This window comes from Limulus polyphemus, unplaced genomic scaffold (assembly GCF_000517525.1).
Source record: "Limulus polyphemus unplaced genomic scaffold, Limulus_polyphemus-2.1.2 Scaffold57, whole genome shotgun sequence".
NCBI classification, from domain to species: Eukaryota; Metazoa; Arthropoda; class Merostomata; order Xiphosura; family Limulidae; genus Limulus; species Limulus polyphemus.
The window spans coordinates 986,766-1,007,224 of record NW_013665667.1 but is presented as its reverse complement, the minus strand read 5'-3'; the positions used below and the strand labels follow the sequence as shown (position 1 = coordinate 1,007,224).

The following is a 20,459-nucleotide window of genomic DNA, read 5'->3' as shown; positions in this document are numbered from 1 at the left end:
GATAGCCCATTGTGTAGCTTTGTGCATAAATTCAAAAAAAACAAATAAACATTTACATAATAGTTCCAGTACTAATTCTACGACTTCAAACTTTTTTAGTGTTTATTTTATTTGCAGTTTTAACAACAGGTGAGCAAGAAATATAATACTGTATTTAGAAGTATCGTGATCCATTGCACAAATAACGGAGGTCGAAGCCTTATGACTTTGATTTTGACCACTCCTGGTTCAGAACTTAAAATATCCACGAAGAAAAATTAATATACATTGATTATTTTGTATTCATTAATCCTGATTCTTTTATTCGTTTAGACAACAGAAAATTTTAGAGATATTTTTATTTTTTTTTATATTAAGAACATTTTATTTTAGTTCGTAATAACATTTTACCAATATTATCCGAAGTGGCTCGAGTTAAATGAACAAGGGGATACTTCTGATCATCTGAATAAAAACAATGTTTCTGAATTTAGGAAAGTTTATTATTTTTCCACTATACGTTGAAACATGGTCTAAGCTGACTGACAAAAATATTTTATAATATAAACAAATATATATATCTTATTGTAAATTATCAAAAAAACGAAAATGAGATAATACTAAATTAGCTTCGATGAAACGTTTCATTTTTAAACTGTATTATCACTTTGGGTTTAGCTTCTTTTAACCATGTGTGTTTTGGATGTTTTTCAAATCCACATAAAAATAGATATGTGGCTTAGACGTATACGAGAGAAACATTTACTGCTGAATTGTTTATAAAAGGCTCGCAAGAATTAAAATGATCACACATTAAATTGTCCCCAATATCAGGTAGAAATAATTCGAGTTTTGGGTCAAATTAGGACTAACTTTAACCGTCCTTTCGCTTAAAGGTCGATTCTGTGATCAGTTTCCATCTCTAAAGGGGAAAGTGGAGGGGGGGATCCATATGTATACTAATCAAGCAACAATGAATTATCTGGGTGTTTAGTAATGGAGTGATGTATATAAATGATCAAATTCACGGTGTGATGGGTTTTATCTAAATTAAACTCCTCGGGTGATGTTCATAAATTGCGAGGAGACTTCCAGAAGCCCCTAACAAAATGAACAAAACACAGCTGGAGATATTAAAATATATCACATCTCACCATAAGCAAGGGTTGGGTGCCTCTTATGTTTCACCCAAGGGCATATCTTTCAAAATGTCCAATGTATGCCATTGCTGCATTGAAATAAGTTCACAAGGCTGGCAGAGGAAATAATAACGGTTGATTTATTTCATTAGTGCTCCCCAGGTGGCCCCCTGCAGGTGCGAAAATGCCAGACATGAGTTCAGGGGAACCCATAATTCCCTGCTGGGCTGTCATGAGGTGACAGGAACATGTAAATTTAAATGCTTGTTATTGTCGACGATAATGGAACAACCTGCAGTAGACGGCTTGCATGGACCCACGTAAGCACCGATGCCCGCAGAAGTTTATGAGATAATTTTAAATATAATTCACAAATAAAAGAAACTTAGGTAGGTCCAAATGTACTGAGATAACGAACCTTTACACAAGCGTGCGATTCTAGTTTATTAAAACTTGTTTCGTACGCAGACGGAAGGATACGTTTTAATGTAATATGCACCATTTTTATAACCAGAAAATTAAAGGGATATCCGATGTTTAATATTTGAAAAGAGAATGAACTGGATTATTCTAAAAATGGTACAGTGTTTAATTATTTGATTTTAATGTTAAATGATCAAAGTCAGTCACTGAAACAGTTTATTACGTATCTTAATTCATTTCATTCATAAGTCGTTTTTTTTTAAATATTTCCGAAATTAAAACAAAAATCAAAGAAAAATCTGAAAGGTAAACAGCCCGGTATCACTTGTCGTAAAGTTATAAGATATACATGGTCTACTCTCCACTGATCTATATATATATTCTAAAACAGTTTAAGATTACCGATGGTTTAATTGGTTTCAAATTACCAAGAAGTGTAGGTTAAACTTTAAGGTGATATAACTTAGTATCATATATTATATAGCGAAACGTACGCAGTTTCAAACTACAACCATTGCCATAACCCCTCTCCAAGCTACAGGTAGATAACAAGAGAGTGTCTTTCAACATAGTCTTGGATGATTTTATGAAAGAATTGAAGAACCTTTGTTTCAAGTAGCTTTTGTTTATACTTATGATATTTAATTTGGTTTTAGCAACTTAAAGCTAACTGTATAAAGTAAAATAAAGTTATGAAATAAAGTAATTCGGAATTATTTGTAATTATTTCGGTTGCCATTCTTAATCACTCAAACACTCCCTTCTCGACAACCAATTAACTTATTTGCGACGGTTTCTCCACTTATGCTGAACAAGAAATTTCTTCTCAACAAGAAATACTCTATAATTCTCAAGATTATTGATATAACTGCATTTTTACCACAAAAAAAAAAAGAAAGAAAGAAGGGGAAAAAAGAAGCAAACATTACGTATGCGAAATCAGATAAACATAATAGAATAGATACAATAGAATATAAATATCGTGTTGCGATTTCAGTCATCTAAGGTTCATCGGTCTAACTATCAATCTAAAAACATCATAATCTATCGGAAACTTACAAAATTAAAACCCAGCTAAGTAGATGAGGGTTTATAGTACTCGATATCCTAGTCCTCAGCTGGTCATCATTCGAGTTTCGTTACCTAAAGCTAAAAGTCCCAATTCGATGAAGCTGAAAAAAAAATTCACGAACATATAAAAATCCAAAAGCAAAACTTCTATTCCGTAGTTGTTATATATTTTACTTTGATGCGAAGTCAATGGATATAGAACTGTGCTAACATTTGGTTTCCAGAAGAAACAGTTTGGGTTATCGTTAATAATCTTCTGAAGAACATCAGCTTGGATCCGTTTAAAACTTGCAAACGGACGAACAAATTACCTCAGTTAAAGGTAAAACTCCACAACACTGATTAATAAATTACAGCTTAATAAATTGACATTCGTTTTACATGTTAAGAGCAGTTACTTACATACATCACTGAAAATTTACATTTTATGACTTTATATATTATTCATATACACTAAGCGCTATTTATGTTTATCAATTCATAAAATTTTAAAGGGACGAAAAGGAGCTTATTAGATTGTCAGGTTTCGTGGTTCGTTTTCTATCATTATGCAATGATTTTTCAACCTATAGATTGCTATTATTATGGCAGTCATTGTCTTAGCCACGACGATTTTTTTTCAATGTCAGATCTTGGTCTAATGTTCCATTTTTAATGACATATAATCCTACAACATGTTTTTGATCTCCTAACGACAAAGAAGTTGAACTAAACGGCCGACAGATATTCAATGTATTCATAACCTAAGTTTTTGTTGTTAAATGGGAATTTTTCAGACGTTCTTAGTGAAAAGTTCTCAGTTAATTGAGTAGGATATATTTCAGAGAAAGTTTTCTGGGGTAATCAGTTTCCGTAAAAAAAATGTGTCAGTGTATTTATTCAAAACTTACATAAACTTTTTTCTTTTTTTACTGTGCAAAATACCATTGGCTGAGATGAATTCGACGGTGTTGAATTGAACTGTATCTTATTTATTCGTTATTACTCCTCAAACAGTCGCATTCTTTGAAAACTGGCTCATATGCTAGTCACGTCTTGGGATTATTGGGTTATCAGATCAATAAATTCAGCTAGCTATGCTTATTTTGTTTTGGTCTTTCGAAGGATACGTTGGCCAGGAATGTTGTCACATTTATTTTTATAGCTTCGCAGGTGCAGCAGTTTGTATACGGAGAACAACAGCATTGAAGTAGTTTATATCTTGTATTAAGTTCGTGTTATAAACCGGATTGTATATAAAAAATAAAAATAATGCCGACCAGATATTTCTACGTGCGACGGTGAAGTCTAATATTTCTAAAAACAGATAGAAAGTGTTGTTTTCCTCAAGACAAGATACAGCCCATGGTGAACGACGTTGACAGTGAGGGAAGACAGCTCAATGTAGGGCTTTTTTTGTTTATATACAACGAACAGTAATGCTGTTAGTCATGAATCAAAAGAAAGATTAACTGTTGGCTAGTAGTATACAGAAGTTTCTGTAGACAGTTTCTGGGTTAGGTGGAGACGAAACGTGACGTTGAGGGTCAGATGAGCGCAAAGAGACCGAGCCCTAGTAACTTATTATACAAGTTAGAACCTATAGTTATTCCGTCAAAAGTAACTGGCAGCCACTGACAGCCTCTTTGGCAACCTATTATTAGAGCGAGGCTATCAGATTTACAGACACTAATGTGGTACCTGCATGAGGTACATGACCTTGCCCCACAAATTTGTATCTCTTAATCGTTTGTCGACATCAGGCGTCGTAGAACAATATTTAAACAACCTGCCGTTTTCCGAATATGGTTTTCACCTCACATAATTCCTCTGGCCAAAAAAAAATAGTATCTTAGGTTTCTAAACACTTTATTACAGAGGCAGCAAGTCAGCTCTACAATAAGCTTTCTTTCTCATAATATATATTTATACTTTTAAATTTTCAAATGGTTATACAGATACCCTAATGTTTAAGCCAATGAAAAACAAGCTCATAGAAAATGAACTAGAAACATAATTACACAATATAAATCCCTTCTGGACATTAATCGTGAATGTTTCTACAATATGCAAAATGCATAAACATCGATTTCAAGTTTTAATCTTTAAAATTTTCTAAACTTACGAATCGAGACTAATTTAATTTAATATTTTTTAGTATGACACAAGTAAAAACATAATAAATTTATGTGTTTATGAGCTCCAAAATGCAGACGTTCTCGGGAACTCCAAAGAATGTTAGGCTTAATATATTTGAGGATGTTAATATTGAATGCTTCTGAAATATATAAAATACATAAACACCGATTTCAGGTTTTAATTTTTAAACGTTTTTGAACTTGCGAATTGAGATGAATTTAATTTCTGTTTTTTTTTTTAATACAATGATTTTATTTCAAAACACAATTTATAGTATAACATAACTAACAACATAATAATAATTTATGTGGTGTATAAGCTCCATAAAGTGCTAAAATACCTGTTTAAACCACTAGTCTTTCATACACGAGGTGTTCAGTATTAAAGAAATAAACACGCCAAATTGTAATAAATCCACCAAACCGCTTTCTTCATGATCAAGACGTAAAACTTAAAGATAATCAAAAGACCCCCCACCCCGACGCTATCTCGATAAAATAGTTAGTTTTTTTTGTTGTTGTTGTAGTGCAAAGATCCACAATGGGCTATCTACGCTGAGTCCGCCGCTGGAATCGAACTCTTAATTTTAGTATTATATGCCCTCAAGCTTACGGCTAAGTCACAGAAAGCCGACGTGATTAGTAGTTTAGCATAAAAGCACTATTCACACGTATTGCTTGTGACAGGCTTACATAGTTTAAGTTTTACTCTTTTTGTCAGGTATCTGTTGCATCGCCTTCATCCTAGAACTGAGCCACTGATATCCAAATAATTTGAAAATCTAGGAGCAAAACATACCAGATATCATATATGTAAATTCTTCGAAACGTACATTCAAAAGCATTACGTGTTTACTACGTAATTAGCACAACAAATTTTCACATATCTGGCTGTATAATGTTCATTTCATTTTAATTCCTGTAAGAGCAGAAACGCCCCCCAGTGGCACAGCGGTATGTCTGCGGACTTACAACGCTAGAAACCGGGTTTCGATACCCGTGGTGGGCAGAGCACAGATAGCCCTTGTGTAGCTTTGTGCATAATTAAAAACAAACAAACAAGAGCAGAAACATGGAACTAATGTCACAATGCAGGTCAAACGATAACACGGGAACCTCCTATTGGTCGGAAAAAATATCGTGACTGTGCAGAGAGATTAAAAAGACTTATCAATGCGTTTCAACTAATAAATAATATGAATGATTACTTGCGTGGTATTGGATATAACATAAATGATTAATTATTACATGGTTAAAATAAATAAATAATATTAGTGTTTTTCGAGTATTTTTTAATGGTCTGATAAAATTGTCTATTGTAATATCATGATGTAATAATATTTTCCATTCTGATTAAATATCTCATTTTTTACATATATATGTCTTTCCTTATCTATTAAATAATATTGGTCCATTTCACTTTGAAAGTTCATCGAAAGGTTAAGTTATATGCTTTTTTCTAATATTTTATACTTTGATCTATGATTAAAAATCGATCTAAAAATGGGACATTCGATTAACTGTCATTTTGAAGAACTTATTTTTGAAGATTTGTTTTCGAAGAATTGTTATTTTGAATAATTCTTTTTACAAGTAAAATGTAGTAAATTCTGAAACACGACGTGAAAGTATGTATGTTTGCAGTTTCTAAATCTCAGTTCTGTGACTATTTCATTTGGAAATATTCGCACATATACATGTGTATATCAGTATATATAAAAGTCAAGAGTCGGTCACGCTTGATTTCTGCGAGTTTCGTAAGTTACACGAGTCCAATTCCACTATTTCTCCTGTAATACTTCCTCTTTTGATTGCCCATTCACATTTTAGTTGAATTTAATCGCTAACATAGGCGTAAATATCTCCTACATTTCAACACTTTTTCTGCTACATAAAAGCCTGTTAAAGAGAAAGTTTCCAAGACCAGATCAAGCATGGCGTTATGTGTGTGACACTACATCATCCACATCATTATGACGTCAAGCTAGATAGGATCCAAACAGGAAAGCCGTGAAGACTCTTGGAAAAAATAAGTTTATGGTTGGGGATTATTACGAAAAAGCCTTTGTTAAAACAGACTGAAGATACCAATTATCTGTAGGGAAGAGGATGACTTTTCCTCAGAAGAACAGGTGTGTATGCAATCACATGGTCATCATATGTTTAAGTCTTTTATCCGAAGGCGCCAATATGAATGTTTGCTCAGTTATATGTAGTGATTTTCCTGAAAAATGAAATTTTACATTTCTTTTGTGTATTGCCAGCTTTATACCGAATAATTTTGGTTTCCAGTGGTTTTCCGCCGTTTTTGACGGGCTTTTACGCTAATATATATATGGAACATGAATAAATATAAGAAGAATTACTAATGGGGAAAAAAATGGAAAAACGCCTGAAATTATTGCTAATTTGTTTATATAAAAGTATAAAATTTCCACTTTATTAAACTTCTTCACGTTCCATGGATTTGTTGTTGATTGTTGTCGAGAGACTTGCTGATTTACGTAATTCAGAATGTAGTGAGTTAGCTCTTTGAAACTATAGCTTAAAAAGACCTTGAAGAAAATGGGTTAACTACTAGTTACCTGGTGGTCCTACAGCCATGCTTGCATGTGACAGGAACGTTTGTAATAACGGGTACAACCTTCAAATATAAAATGCCAATACGCATGCACAAATCTTTCAGTGTTGTTGATTACATACAAATAAAAATGCACAGGGAGTTTTTTTTTGAAAGATTCCTCTATGTACACCATGTAATTCTCTAAACTATTGGGTAGAACAAGCCGCCTGTAAGAGCAATTCCAAAGAGGATAATGACAGTGGCAACTGTGTAAGGCAAACCCAAAGCCTACGTGGATTAAAAACTCAAAGAAAGTTCATCACGGAATTGTGAGTTGGCAAAAGCAGTCATTACCCACAAACGTGTTGTTTCCCGCTTCACCTTTGGATAGCGACAACATTCATTACCAAACATACAGTGATAAAAAAGATGACTGGTGTCTGTTCAACCTCGTTCTGATGGAGTACACCTAGTAATACAACGTAATAGAAATGATAGAGGATAGTGGCAAGATATAGTAATTTGGCAGCCATTTTAAACAGAGCCTTTCATCCCTCTAATGACAGGGTATGATTATGAGTGATGGATAACCCTACCCTAATATTACGCCTACCTTGCATACCCTGTAATTTTGTCGGCAGTAGACAGTAGAGTAGGGTGGTACCCATGCCCGTATACGCCCTTCTTCCAGCCCTCTGCCATTTTCTTTTGTATACCTGTAGCCAACAAGTTTCCTCTCCTGTGGGTTACTTGTGTCCAAATAAATGAAAAAAAACTTGGCGTAAATATAACGGCAATATTGAAAAATGTATTACAGATTTAAGGTAATAATACCGAAGACATTCAGTGTCTCAGGCGCTCCATGTGGCTATTGTTTGTTGTGCTCTGGCGTCACCAATAATAACTTATTTTGATTTTACATGAGTTTTCGTCTGTGATCATTCAAGCATATCCAGAAATGGAACAGAAAGAATAGGATAATAATAATGCAACTATCTCATTTCAGAGTTACAATTTGTCACTATGACTGAAAAATAAAGACAATCGTGATCGTCAACATACCAATCCTTCTGAAGAGGTGAACATAAAAATAGATTTCAAATGAGCCTAGGTGATCTACACCATTCTTGTCACGTAATATATCTACAGTATCAAACTTCAAGTGTATCAATTTATCCATATAAAAGTTTCCGACTTAAATTATTTTTCGAGAAGAAATATGTGGGTTAAGCTTAGACGCAAAAAAGTCGAAATAGCTCAGCACCAATGGTCAATGAACATCTAAGCATAACACGAATCATCTATAATACGTAAAATATTACGAACCAGCTTAGTACCAACTATATTGAATACGTAAAATAATACGAATTATCCCAGTACTAAGTGTTAATGAATACGTAAAGTAATACGAATCATCCCAGTACGAACTGTTAATGAATACGTAAAGTAATACGATTCAGCTCAATACTAACTGTTAATAAATACGTAAAGTAATATAAATTAGATCAGTATTAATTATCAATGATTACCTGTTTGGTTTATTCGATATAGCTGTACGTTCCTTTGGACAAATATAATTAACCTACTAAAATCATTAATCAGTTGTAAGTTCAGATGGCACAACTGAAATTATCATTAACTTAAGAGTGGGAAGCTATCTTCATACATATGATAAATATTTACCTTATCACTTGAGCCTCGAAGAGTTGAAATACTTAGCTTCAGCCTGAGACTTACATCAAGAGACATTGTTGGATTTATATATATATATATATATATATACACACACACATAAAATTTTTTGATTATAGTTATGTGTGCTATCACCCATAAAATAACACTGCACACATAAACCTATATGGTGAACCGCTTATCCCTTAAGGCTTCATTATCGAAGTAGCTTTCATTATGCACATGAAAAAACATCTCAGCAAGAAAATTGTGACCATTATTTTGTAAATATTAACCCGCATGCATACTTTGGTAGCTACTTTTTTTCGCTTGTAGGATTATGCATTATAATTTTATTTTAATATTGTGAATAGTATTCTCTATTTTTATGTATCATTAATTTAGGAATTAAAGTTTATTTGCAAGGAATTTTCGTGCGTTTGTATTTTCACCAATGAAGTAATAACATGCTTTTCAGAAGACCGTAATTATTTTTTACAACGTAATCTAAATTCGTTTATACCGTTTTATTTTTGTTTATTTAACTGGCATGAAAAGAACATCACATTTTTAACACCTCATTCCGAAATAAACATCTTGGTGTTCCTTTTGTATGTTCAGTTTTTTCCTTATTGTGTATCTGTGCTATTTCCGATTTGTAGAACGACTAAAAAAGGGGCGACTTTTTCTGCCATGGCACAAGATATAGATATATATATAATATTGCCCCATATTCTTTGTTTTATGGAATAACGTGTTGGGAGAGATTGATGACCTCTTTACCATATTCTTATTAGTTGCAGCCTATCTTCATGTATAATACCCGAAACATCAACCATGTATATATATATTTTTTCTTTTAGCAGTCTCCTGTTTAGTAAGAATACAAACTTCCGTATATGTTAGCGTATTCAAAAATTATAATACACAAAAACTAAATGTGAAGCTCAATCTATCATTCGATTTACTACTTGTCACAGAGTTATACCAGTATCGGGGAATTCTACCCCTTATCAGTAACCCTGAACAAGGGCAAATCGAAAGAGTAAGACTAGGCTTCATATAGTAATAGTGTACACTGTAGATTATAAGTACACATAATAATGTGCATTACGACAAAATGCGGGTAAAAAATGTTTAAATACTGAATAAAATTTCTTAGATATTAACACCATTGTTTTCTTTTTTACTTTAGAAGACAACCTTTTTGATTAACTCACCGAAACGAATAACTTCAAATATCGTTATATTTCGCATTCTGTTGTAAAAATATGTAAATTTAATGTTTAATTTTTACATTATTTACCTCATGTAAGACCAATTACGTTCAATTAACGTGCTCTGTATTGACTATTATATAAATATTGTCCAGTAGCATTTGAAGCATTACGTCCAAGATAATCAGTAGACGGTCATGATTTTCTTTTCCCTTGCACTTCGAAACTTGATGAAGAGTTCATGGATGAGAATGAGTTTCACAAAAAAAAAAGCAACATTTTCAAATAAATGAACTGTAGTTTATAGACCATTCAAACTCGTGAAACTAAGAAAAAGAATAACAAAACAGCAATAGGAGACTTTCAGCGGTACAGACTGTCAAAGGCTTAGTGTAGTAAAGAAAGTAATTTAGGTGTATAACGAAGGTGATAGAAAAAAACAGTTGTTGAGTTGTAAGTGCCAAATCTTGCAGGCCTGTAATTGGTTGTGCATATTTGTCGCGTGGTTAGGCTAAAAACGACGCCATCTGACCCGTACATCAGCCTCTTGTTCCCTGGCCCGGAATAGTCTTGAAAATAGTAGCGTGATTATTTACTTTAGCAATAGTGAGCATCGCAGAGTTCCTCATTTTTCACTCCAAAGTGACATTTCCAAAGAAATATGATCACCAACTTTAGAGTAAAGTAGCGATTTAGGCGATTGATTATAGGCCACATTTGAAACAACGTATTTTTTAAGTAAAGAGTCTGTTGTTGCGGTAGTAGAAGCGTTATTTGTAGTTCTACGTCTTTCGAAGTAAGCCAACGCCGGTTGAAGTACTGAAATAGCGTTGTTGAAATCTTTGCCGTTTGTGCTGTCACTCACAATAAACTCTACATGAATGATAGATTGAGTAAGCACGCATTACCTAAAGTTCGACTTCTAATTCAATGCAACCTAATGTGTTTTCCGTTCCCCATAAAATAAGTATTTAAATAGCCTGTTTCCTAAGTTATACAGAAAATGTAGTGGTGGTTAGTTTTAAGCGCAAAGCATAGCTACACAATGGATTATCTGCGCTCTGTCCAAGCAGGGAATCGAGCTCCGGATTTTAACATTATACGTCCGTCAATTTACTGCTGACCTACCGGGGGACTATATAAAAGAAGAAAAAAAAGGAGGGAGAGAGAAAGAACTATATGTAGAAAAAAATCTTTGTGCAATTTAACAATTACAATAGACGTTCGAGCAATGCTACAATGGGATTCAAAATCAGTTCATTACCTGACTAAAGCTCACCGGTGGGTTAGTGGTAAGTTTATAGATTTACAATGTTAAAATTCGGGATTTGATTCATCAGCGGTGGATAAAACGCAGATAGCCTGTTAGGTAACTTTGCGCTGAAACAAACATTTAAAAAAATGACTAAACTTTCAGGCAAATGTTGTTAGGCTGTAATCTTTCGCGTTAAAACAGCTACTGAGCCTAATTATTACATTGCGTCTTTCAGAACATTTTACAACTGTATTAACATTAAAACGAGATAAGAAACCAAATGTTATCATATCTTGGAAACATGGTTCTTCTTATGACTCATCATGAACTCACGGCACTTAATATTACTTATTTTGAGTTCATGGTTCTTGAAATTACTCATATTAAGCATATGGTTCTTATTATCATTCATTTAAAACACAGAGATACTTATCTTGAACACATGGCTATTGATATCATATGTTAATTAAACAGAGGAAGTAAAATATATCTGAGAGTCACAACAAGAGTTATAAAAACTTTCTTTGTTCTGCGCAGTTAATTCATTTAATTCTGTAACATAACTGTGTAAAAACTACAAACTTCCCTTGTCTTTACAACATATCACACGTTTGAAGTGTGACTAAGCTAACTCCAAACTCTAATGGCTTAATGTTATCTACTGTGGTGATGATTATATAGTATTAAAACTAAATCGTTGTAACAAACTCAGAACAATAATGTGAAAGAGTTTGTTTACACTTTCCTGCTGTATGACTTCTATTTGCGCTTCTCCAATAGTAAAGTCGTCTCAATAAATTTCCCCAAAAGTTTTAAACAGCAATAATCAGTATATGAACAGATTTCAAAGTTTATCATTCTTCTTTTATTTTTCCCAGTCTGATGTTCGTCACTGAACATGGTCATTTATGCTGGTGTGAAGTTTTCATAACACAGGTGGTTAGGACGCTCGACTCGCAATCTGAAGGTCGCGGGTTCGAATCCCTGTCCCACCCAACATGCTTGCCCTTTCAGCCGTGTGGACGTATTGATGTGACGGTCAATCCCACTATTCGTTGGTAAAAGGGTAGCACAAGAGTTGGCGGTGATGACTAGCTGCCTTCCCTCTAGCTTACACTGCTAAATTAGGGACGACTAGTGCAGATAGTTCTCGTGTAGTTTTGCGCGAAATTCAAACAAATCAAACCATAACACCTGCGATAGTTTTATTGTCTTGCAATTTGTATATGTTTAACAGTAATTCCTGTACGCTGAATCCGAAAATGATATCTATTTTTCACAAAATGTCATAATGCAATTCATAAAAGAAAGACAACAACACGTAGTTTTGAGACTAAAAGACGTAGATTTCATACACAAAAAAATCAGGATGAATGAGGATGCATATTCGTTTGACATCAATGCTCTTCCCTTTTCTTCAGTTTGTTTGTGTTTTTGTTAACAAACATAATAATAAAAAATGTTCATTGTGGTAAACGAAATAATAATTTGATCTAAGCAAGAGTTTTTTTTTGCTTCCCGATTTGTAAAAAATCCTTACGTGATAGAAAACAAATTAATATTATTTTCGAAATCTGCATAGCTGAATTATGGAAAATCCGTTATTACAACCAAAACAACTTTTATGATATTTAAATTCGCAGGCCTGTGTAAGTTCTAACAGACAAGAAAATATTACTTTCTGCACGATTATGCACCGATACTGTTTTTCCAAGCACAAAAGACTACATGAAGCAAACAACTAATTTTTATGTTTTCAACTAGTAATATTCCATTCTTCATTTGAATAGTTATAATGTTCAATATAAATCTACTTTAATTTTACACTTATGAAAATCACCTAAGATGGCTCGAGCCTCATAAGATATTATTGGGATTACAGCCGAAAAAGTAGATAATAGTTAGGGCATCCAACTGATGATTTAATGCATACTAATAACTATATATTTATATTTCATTGTGATTTGTTTATAACTTTAAATATTCTTAGTTTGACCGGTATATGAAATTAGCTACATTATTTAATAACCTATTATATTTGACTTTTGATCCATTCCGTTTACTTTCTTTGATCAGGAATTGTAGATAATTATATACACTGAAACGCTAAATATTTTATGTAGTATTTGAACAAACGAACTGATTTGATAATGATGCTATAAAGGAAAACAGATTGCAAACTTACCTTAGTTTTTGAAATAGTAATTTAATAAGTTTTTTTATTTGGTAATGATATTATAATAACGAAAAACTAACTTTAAGCTTCCTTTATTTAATAATTACATTATGTATAGTGATAAACCAGCTGTAAGCTTACTTGATTTGGTAATGACAATACATAAAAATTGACTACACTTTTCTTTGACTTGTGTAATAACACTATATCAATACATTTATTAAGCATGTTTGGCTTGGTTTTGGATGACATTACAATAACATAATGTATTTCTGTTTGGCTTAACATCAGGTTAAATCAAGAAACTTATTATAAGCCTACTTTGCTTGATAATAATATTTCATGCATCTAGTATTCATAGTATTATAGTGGATATAAAACATATTCAGCAGAAAATTCGTAAGTCAAATTAGATCGATTTTAGCTGTATATAAAACAGATAATTAGTAAATAGTTAAATAAACAGAATAATGCAAGGATAGTGAAAAGTACACAAACTAATTAATTCATAAAATAGACAGAGAGATAAATAGGTTAGATCACAAGAACATCGTAAATGTCTTTCGTCGAGTCATCAAAATGTCTAAGACTCCTCATTACAACAGTATGTGGTGGTGATCGTTCTAAAACTGTTGATAGCATTCCTAATGGCTGAGATCCAATGACGTCACAGAAGACCCAAGTCATGTACGGATAGAGTACAGGTCGTTGACGAGAGGAGAAGGCGAGAAAGGTTTGAGAAGGGGGGGGGGCGCCACTGCTTGGAGATAGAGGCCAAGGTGCAAAACTCATCTCTACTCGTTATTACAAGTATTGCGTGGCAGGGCCACAGTGCCAGGTCGGCAGTGCCCTGCCTCTTCAAGTGTTCCGCCTCATCAGTATACAGGAAACACCCCTGCCCTCTGTCACATTCATCACTAGCTTTACATCATAAGTCATTTATCAGCTCATACATCAAATGTCAAATTAGCCCAGCCCTTACTGCCACTGAAACGCTGGGGGTCTTGAATCTTAGCATACGTCCTGCCTGCATACATCTAAACAGTACGCGATGAATATTTAATTTTTTGTTTGTAATATAACATAATTTTGACCCACATATGGATAAACTTGCTATCTTATTTCCCCCTTGACAGAAACCCTAAGCTTCTTCTGAGATTACAATCACAGCTATTTTCGCTTTGACTTGATTTGAAGTTTGTATCAAACTGAGATTGTTTATTCAAACAAAAGTAAACTTTTTCGCAGACAAATTATTAACTTGCTTGAATCTAAATTAACTCTCAAGAAACTATCAAAACCATAGAATGTATTTAAAAACAAGGGCATTAGATCTTTACTCATTACTATTAATGACAATATGAATTGCCCCTCAGTGGCACATCGGTATGTCTGCGGACTTACAACGCTAGAAACCGGGTTTCGATACCCGTAGTGGGCGGAGCACAGATAGCCCATTGTGTAGCTTTGTGCTTAATTCTAAACAAACAAACAATATGAATTTGTAACAATGTTATAAAGTATTTTTGTTTAATGTCTAAACTACACCAAATATAATTGTTATTAAACAAATAAGCCGGAAATGATTAGAATGTAATCGAAGTTCGTTGTTTATAAAACGTGACCTGTTTCGAAATCCACGGTCACGTGACTGATTTTCGGAAAAAACATCCAATTTTGTACGCACTGTTCTATCACTTAAATACTTTTTAACTTACTCCATTTCCCCTTCATTTTAAACCTGGGATTACAAAGTTAAGATAAAAAAGAACTAAATAAATTGAATTATTAATTAGGAATATATATATTTGGAGAACAATTACACAGTACAATACAATTCTGCTATTATTATGATATAACCATTGAATAATTCAATAGTAAATATGCTGAAATGATAAAATGTATAAGTGCCTTCTGGTGTCGTTCATGTGGATGTACTTTATCTTACTAGTATTAGGAGCAATGTTTTGTGCCTTAATGCATTTTCTCACTTCTTATACCATGTACTTTCATTCGTAGTTTTACATTAAAAGTTTAAAGATAAAATGTAAACAACAGTATACACAATTTCAGGATAATAGAAGTTTAGAAAGATAGTTTAAACTATTTAGCCTTAAGATGCTGTAAAATGATACATTTCTTATCATAAAACAAGAACTTTAATTAATAGATTATTAGTTATTAGTTATAGATGACTAAAAACACAATCATTTGAAGACAAAGTAACATGTGTATTGTACAACGTATACAGTAATGAACAATATTTGTTTTTATTTACAGAAGATATTAGAAATAGTTATGTTTTCAAAACCTTCACCATAATGGTAATGTTTCGTTTGCTACATTTTTTAAAGTTTTTTTTTTTTTTAGTTTTTAATATCTTTAATCACATCTGTTGCCCTATGATATCTGACGCTCTGTATTGCACTATACCATTTGAACTAATTTAACTCTTCCATACATGCTTCATGTTTTAATTATACTTTATTTAACATTTGACGTCACACAATGAGGTTTACGTTGTCAAAATGTTGTGACTGGGTGTGATCTAACGGTTAATAGATCGGACTATAAATCTGTGTGGGTTATAAAACTGATTGCTAAATGAAACTATTCAATTAGAATAGCCCAGGAGTTGGCAATGGGTACTATTGACTATCTGCCTTCTGCCTTTTCTCTAACCTATCAGTTCAAAATTTGGGACGATTAACTTTTTATAGCCTTGCGTGAATATCCGAAATGAACAATTAAAATCATTGGCTATTGTTGAGAACCTCTGTAAGCATCGTATTTCTAACCAATTCCATACTGCATATCGGAACCCTTCACGTTTGTGTCCATTATAGTCTGAACACTACACAACATGGCAGGTTTTAAGGCAACTATATCACATTACTATCGTGTAAATTGCTTCGAGAAATGGTTGCATTTCAAGAAACCTTAACTCAATGTTGAAAATCATAATAGCCAACATTAAACAGTAAAAATACATGAAAACAAATGGAAATGTCTTGTTTTGAAAGACAAGTTATTCAAAACTCATTCTTCAGATCTGGGAAAAGTATTAGAATAAAAAATTAAGTTTTATTTAGGGATAGAACAAATAAATAAGTAAAAAAAATAAGTTTTTAAAAACAGTTAATTATTTTATTCACACACAAAACATTAATTTTCACGTTACAAATTCTTCCTTTTTGTTTCTTTGTTCTGCATTTCGCGCAAAGTTACACGAGGGCTATCTGCGCTAGCCGTCCCTAATTTAGCAGTGTAAGACTAGAGGGAAGGCAGCTAGTCATCACCATCTACCGCCAACTCTTGGGCTACTCTTTTAACAACGAATATTGGGATTAATCATCACATTATAACACCCCTCCACGGCTGAAAGGGCGAGCATGTTTGGTGTGACGGGGATTCGAACCTGCGACTCTCAGATTACGAGTCGAGCGCCCTAACCACCTGGCCATGTCGAGCCTCTTCCTTTTTAATTGGAAAGAAAACTTCCAATGATTTCTAATCTTTAGCCCATTTTCATCATCGTGAAAAGTTTGTGTTTTTAACGAAAGATTGATTTGATAAGTTATTTCAAAGTTTAGCATGATACACGGCTTGAAAAGAAATAACCATGCCTTTGCGGTCAAAGCTATTTTGTGACGTATTCTAAGCCATATTTATATCTTCATCGATACTGATCAGTTTAATAGTAGTTTGTAAAAGCAAGTGTATTGATAGAAGTTTTAAAAATGTCACAGTGGAAAGCGACGTATTATACAATATAACGTGGTGAAAGGAAACGTACTTTTTTATTATTTCAGAAGCAGAAAAGAACTTCAAATTATGTGGCATGCAGTCTTGGTATAAAAGTTTCTGACATAAAGAAAAAAACATACCTTAAAACTACCAAATATCCTTTGCGAGAACACTTTTTGAGGATTGTTTCGCTGAAAATATGCAGGTAAAAATACCATTTTTATTATTCTATAAATATATACGGTATAGTAAAATTAAAACGTTTTTGTATGAGATTTCTGCTGCGTTGTCGCCTGTCTGCGTTTAGTTTGTTTGTTTGTAATTAAGCACGAAGCTACACAATGGGCTATCTGTGCTCTGCCCACCACGGGTATCGAAACCCGGATTCTAGAGTTGTAAGTCCACAAACGTACCGCTGTTCCACTGGGGGGCGTCTGCGCTTAGAGAATACATTGTTGTATCTGACTACATAAACTATATTATATTTTCTTTTTAATCATATTATTTTAAATTATGTCAAAAAACATATAAAAGATTAACCTTTGTGATATTCCTTTCGTTCAGCTACATATTCCAAAAGCGTAAAAATATTCCAATATACACAAGTTTGTGACATATTACTGTAATTATGTACATTTACTTTTAATTAATACAGTTGGGTTTGAATATGTCATAGCATGTATAACGACAGCTGTTGGATATTATCCAGCGCTGATGATTAATTAATTAATCAGTATGGTGCCCCCATGATAGAGCAATTGTCACATTTTAACAATCAATTCCCATTTCATTATAAGGCAGATCAAGACATACAATTATAAATAATTATTTTACAGAACTTTGTCTTTCTTTCTATGAGGATCCTTTTAACAAAAAGAATAAAAAAAAAAATTTCAGTTTGCAAGCATTTCTAGCATGATGTTTCTCTGTAGCACATAACAAGGCAAAAAAAAAACATGGAAACGGTAATATGTTATCTTAAAGCGATTTTGAAACCTCGCCATGTTGTTATTACAGTTCATATCAAAACGTCCGGTCGTGCTCTATCTGACGACCGTATATCTTGACAATTGCTCTGCAGCGTAGTTTCCATTGCAAAAAGCTCCGTCATAAGGCTGTCATGTCATAATTTCCATAATACATGTAATGTACGAAGACGACGGTTTCCCAGCGTCCGTTTCAACAATCCATAGTCACTGCCTCTGGTTTCTAGCTTGCGTGTTTTTTATTCCTTGACTCTACAGCTCGTAACTGTTATATTACACAAACTATTATCTTTCTGTCAGCTTTTATTTACCGGCAAATAGCTTCAGTAACTGTAATATTAAGGTATTTGCTACCCTGTCTTATTGACTATCTTATTACTGTTAAACTATTATTACTATTAAACCTCGTTATTATATAAGTTCATTCTTGATGTCGTACGTCCTTTTTAAATATAATTGTACTATCAAAGATTAGGTTTCCTTGTCAGATTATGTTATGATTCTATTGTGTTGTGTCTGAATTGATTTCTGTTGAAAATTTAACGATATTTATTTCTTATTATATGTGCCAGTGTGAATATTGGACCATAAGTTTGTAGTTTGTTTTTGTTTACTTGAAAACCTTAATTAAGCTCGTCAAAAACAGTTTTTGATCGAGAGCTAGTTTCTGTACTAAGACTAAACTTCTCAAGAGAAATAAACATTACTACTATTTGTGCATCCTGAAAATGGTGGGGCATGTTAAAATAGCGTTCCTCTCTGGTGTTTCAGTTGTAAGTCTAAACATCTGGTTTTGATACCCGCATGGGGCAGAATACAGATAGTCTATTATGTAGCTTTGCACTTAGCAACAAACAAATAATAACTGAAGGCCCAACATGTTGCAGAGAGGGCAATTCATGGTGTAATGGTTTCGATCGGAAGATGTTAAATGTTCTGTATAAACTCCTTAATTTGAAGATTTACAGAACATTGACAAAGAGGGAGGAAGATTTCTTTTATTTTTTAGGTAATTTTTTTTTCTCGATATATCCATATATTCCATGCAACCTTTGTGTGTGTATGTGTTAGTTAGACCTTATATGACCTGAATAATACTGTGATTTTTTCAAACAATTAAAGTTAACATACTGTTTAGCTATAAATATTTTGTAGTGCCTCTATTTATGAAATATCTATAAATAAATACAAACGTTCTGTGGTGAGTGTTTTCCAGCTTACTTATCGTTTACTTGCTTAGATCTCTTTCCAACGAATAGAAATTACAGCATGTCATGTTTTATCCCACGAGAGCATGAGACACAAATTGGGCTTAAGAAATAAGCAGCAACTGACAAGTTGAGCTCTAACCAATCAAGAAGAAGTCGATTGGAGATTTTCGGTTTTGTCACATGCCAGTTCAAAAGCCAGCTTTGTAGTATCATCCGTGTATAGCTGTCATTAGAGGTGTTCCGGTGAGTCAACATGATGGTAAGGATCCGGAGTCCCGCTCTCGCCTGCTCTGTCTGATTTTCATTAACTGTGTGACATGTGTCGTCTTTAGCGTTTCTTATGTCGACATCTGTCTCTTTTTCCTCGAAATGGACTATATATTCTCCTTAGTTTTTTTACTGCAGGCAATGTCCATTTCAGTATGTAGAGAGAGAGAGAGAGACGGATAGGGGGTGTTCATAAGAAGAATTAGATATACGCAATGGCTATAACATTAGTCTTGACGTTAATGTGATCTCCACTAACAAATAGTTTTGCTTTTTATCATTTTATATCTACTTACGACGAGATACCCATTTTGTTTACATCATTTCCGGAGCACATACATATATAGAGAAAGAGAGGATTAAGTCTCTTGTTTACCATCCTTTTAGTTGATCCCTATTCACTATGACAGCAGCTATTGAAGTTTGGCAGAGAAAGGGTACTACGAAATTGGGATACCAGTTTAATTTGCAAATCTTAAGCAATAACAGGAACTATAAACTGACCTTTGTATTCCTGTTTCGAGAAAGATCTTCTCTCTAATACATATTTGGTATTATTGGTATAGTCACCCCAAAACTTAGAAACAGACCATATACTGTACTTTTATATATATATATATATATATATATATATATA

General features: G+C 33.2%; 1 long non-coding RNA gene across 1 annotated transcript in view; it reads left to right on the top strand.

The window, feature by feature from the left end:
* LOC111086999 overlaps nt 1-20,459 on the top strand; it is a 174,753-nt gene that overhangs the window by 146,456 nt on the left and 7,838 nt on the right. The window contains exon 4 of the long non-coding RNA XR_002611722.1: nt 17,424-17,563. This is a non-coding gene — a long non-coding RNA (uncharacterized LOC111086999). The remainder of the gene's footprint in view (nt 1-17,423; nt 17,564-20,459) is intronic.